At 39.0% G+C, this 3,975-nt stretch overlaps 1 long non-coding RNA gene across 2 annotated transcripts in view; it reads left to right on the plus strand.

Moving 5' to 3' along the window:
* LOC139026687 (uncharacterized) overlaps positions 1–1,081 on the plus strand; it is a 1,319-nt gene extending 238 nt beyond the window's left edge. The window contains exons 2-3 of one of the 2 annotated variants that reach the window (XR_011478590.1): positions 508–659; positions 866–1,081. This is a non-coding gene — a long non-coding RNA (uncharacterized lncRNA). Of the gene's footprint in view, positions 1–507; positions 660–759; positions 831–865 lie in introns of those variants that run through there. The other variant, XR_011478589.1, reaches the window with a different exon arrangement.
* Positions 1,082–3,975: the final 2,894 nt, after the last annotated feature.

A 3,975-nucleotide genomic window follows, 5' to 3' on the forward strand; every position in this document is an offset into this window, starting at 1 on the left:
TGATGTCCATGGACCAATCTTTTGAATATATTTTCGGAGCGCCTCAAAGGTTTAAGTTTGTAAAACTTTAGTGGAGAGCTCTCCATTTTGCCGGGTTTTAGGTATGCCTTTCAGAAATTATTCACACCCCTTGACTTTTTCCACATATGTTGTGTAATTATGAAATCTAAATGATTAATTCAGAATTTGGGGGTCACTGGCCTAACACACACCACACACCATCATGTCAAAGGTGGAATTATGTTTTCAGAAGTCTTTCAAAATGTATTTAAATGAAAAGCTGAAATGTCTTGAATCATTAAGTTTTCAGCCCTTTGTTATGGCCCCCAAGTCATAAAAAGGTTCAGGAGTATAAATACTCTTAACAAAGCCAATACATCCATACAGTAGTGGTGCTGCAGTGGTGCCTGTAATTCATTGGGGAAGACATGTTACTATATGTGTTGTGATAATAGGGGTAAATCACTGGGGAAGGCATGTATATATCATATAGTGTTGTGATAATAGGTGGGTAAATCACTGGGGAAGGCATGTTAATCAGTATGTGTTGTGATAATAGTGGGTAATATCACTGGGAGACATTTACATCATATGTGGTTGTGATAATAGTGGGTAAATCACTGGGGAAGACATGTTACATCATATGTGTTGTGATAATAGTGGGATTCACTGGGGAAGACATGGTACATCATATGTGTTTTGATAATAGTGTTAATTCACTGGGGAGACATGTATACATCATCATTGTTGTGATAATAGTGGGTTAATATCACTGGGGAAGACATATTACATCATATGTGTTGTGATAATAGTGGGTAATATCACTGGGGGAAGACATGAGTACATTATATGTGTTGATAAATAGTGGTTAATATCACTGGGGAAGACATGTTACCTCATATGTGTTGTGATAATAGTGGTAATATCACTGGGAAGACATTTACATCATATGTGTTGTGATAATAGTGGTAATATCACTGGGGAAGACATGTACATCATATGTGTTGTGATAATAGTGGGTAATATCACTGGGGAAGACATTTACCTCATATAGTGTTGTGATATAGTGGTTATATCACTGGGGAAGGAATTTACATCATATGTGGTTGTGATAAATAGTAGGGTGTGGACACAGAGGGGTTAAACACTAAAGTTACCGTCCATCTAGTGAAGAGAGGAGAACCAGACAGTGGGAGCGTAACGATAGCTAACAAACATTTGTATATTTCACTGTTCTATACAACTGACCTTATTTTAGCTCCTAAAAACGTAATACTTCAAGGTCAACTGTAATATGAATACCATTGTCAAGGACAATTTCTCCCCTTTCCAGCAAAATCAATGACGAGCTCTTCAGGCTGCCCGTCTTTGCATGAATGAAGAAGGCAATGAGCTTTGTCTTGTTTTGTCTTTAAAAAATTGGCGGGTAGGACACCTCAGTTAAGAGGTACCAGCAGGTATCTTGATATTAGAACATGCAGCCAATCAGTGGTTCCTGCTTTGGAGCAGTGGCCACCTGTTATTCATTAAAAAAATGTATAATTGCGTTAAAAAAGCCGAAACCAAACATGTTCTCTTTTTTTTTTCTTGAGTAAGGCAGCTCCAACATGCGGGTGTTTAGGGCTAGTTCAGTGCTTTCTGTGGTGGTGGGGCAGCCAGCGGAAAATACAGAATGTAGGGGTTGTTAGTGTTCTCTAGTTGCGTCATGATTGGCTCAGTGTTCTGTCACTCATGGAGACACTACGTCACCACTACAGGGAGAACTGGAGAATTCAAGCCCATTGGGTGCTGCCATAGAGTTACAGTAGAAGTGTCCATCCAAAAGGCTCAAGGTCATTTGCCACAGATAAAATGAACATCACGTTATATCTACAATAGCTTTGATTGGACAAATCACATCAACATCATACTTTCAAAATCGTTGCAAAGCAATCACTAGCCTGCTATTCAGTGGAGAGGGGGTGTGGTCCAAGTCTTTTCCAAGCTTAAAAGGATAAACATTCACATGCAACACCATGGACCAGGAAAGGTTGAATACATTGGCCATGATATGACTTCTGCTGTGTTCTAAACATCTGGAAACGTGGAAATCTCAGACTTCAGTGAGTTCAAGAAAACTGGGAACTCGGAAAAAAACTAGCTCCGACTGAGAAAATACGTCTTGAATGGTCATTCAACTCTAAATTCCAAGTCGGGAACTCTGGCCTTTTTCTAGAACTCCGACCTGAAGATCAATGACGCCATTTTCCAACGTTGCTTTTTTCAGAGTTCCAAGTTGTCTTGAAAGCACCATACATTCAGAGAATGCAAGACTTTGATGTCAAAGTTTGATGACAAAATGTCCCCACAAGAATCGCCGCGCCACCCCACCCTACACAACCCTTATTTTAAGTGTTTCTACAATTCCCAATGGGAAAAATGTATGGTGGATAAACTATTGGAACCATTTCCCTGTTTGACCGCTAGGTGTTATGGGTATTATGACACCTCCACTGTGGGGCTCTATAAAACTATTGGAACCATTTCNATTATGACACCTCCACTGTGGGGCTCTATAAAACTATTGGAACCATTTCCCTGTTTGACCGCTAGGTGTTATGGGTATTATGACACCTCCACTGTAGGGCTCTATAAAACTATTGGAACCATTTCCCTGTTTGACCGCTAGGTGTTATGGGTATTATAATACCTCCACTGTGGGGCTCTATAGTGCAAATTTAAATGGGAGAATCTAGAGAATGTAACAATATTAGTTTCATCTTGCTGTGATGTTCAGCCCCCAAAATGAAAAAAATACTAAATAATTTAATAGAATTTACCTAAAACCACTTTCTCTTGGTCACAGACGGACAACATCACTTTGTGTTTACAGCTGAAGATGTAACGAGTCTGCACATATAAATGTCTCTGCACCGCTCAGAAAATATCATACACTAAAATCTATGAATCTTAGAACAGTAATATTTTACACACACATGAAGGTACCCAGAAGCCTTAATTTCTGATGAAAAAACACACGTGAAAAAATTAAGGATATAGCGTTTTGTATATAAACTCTTCATAAATTCTTAAACAAAATTGTAATCTCACCTCTTAGCTTTGGTGTCATGTTCCCCAGAGAGACTCATTTTAGAGGCAGGGCCTCCCTCCTCTCTCTCCCCAGAGAGACTCATTTTAGAGGCAGGGCCCCCCTCCTCTCTTTCCCCAGAGAGACTCATTTTAGAGGCAGGGCTCCTAAACAGAGATCCAACATGTCATTGAACTATAATACATAAAAAATATACAAATTGTAAAATATCCACAATATACGAATATATGAACAATATGTTTTTTAATTTGATTGCCTACGCCCCAGTTAGCGCCATTTTGTATGATTGAACTGTCACGTAGCTGTCCCGGGTGAAATGGACTGTTAGATCTGAGTGTTTTACTGTCATTCACTATACTAGAATTACACCATACATTTCATTTCTTTCACACTTTACAATAWTCCCTGGGAAYAMTCTTACCTTGTTGTCTGAATTCACAACCAGAACATGTCAAGTAAATTATATATTTTCTGTTGTGCTGAGAGAGCACCTTCCTGATGACAAGTGGCTCTGTATCTTCTACATTCTACCAACATCCTACATGAATAATACCTGGTAGGATCCTTACTGCTATCCCAACTTCAACATTCTACCAACATCCTACATGAATAATACCTGGTAGGATCCTTACTGCTATCCCAACTTCAACATTCTACCAACATCCTACATGAATAATCCCTGGTAGGATCCTTACTACTATCCCAACTTCAACATTCTACCAACATTATATGAGTCACTAGTAATCTGACTGCAGAAAGGACTCCAGGTAATAATGATACAATATGAATAACATTCCACCATGAGGTCACTAGGTAATCTGACTGCCAGGAAAGGACTCCAGGTAATAATGATACAATATGAATAACATTCCACCATGAGGTCACCA

Source organism: Salvelinus sp. IW2-2015, unplaced genomic scaffold (assembly GCF_002910315.2).
Source record: "Salvelinus sp. IW2-2015 unplaced genomic scaffold, ASM291031v2 Un_scaffold5483, whole genome shotgun sequence".
Classification (NCBI taxonomy): domain Eukaryota; kingdom Metazoa; phylum Chordata; class Actinopteri; order Salmoniformes; family Salmonidae; genus Salvelinus; species Salvelinus sp. IW2-2015.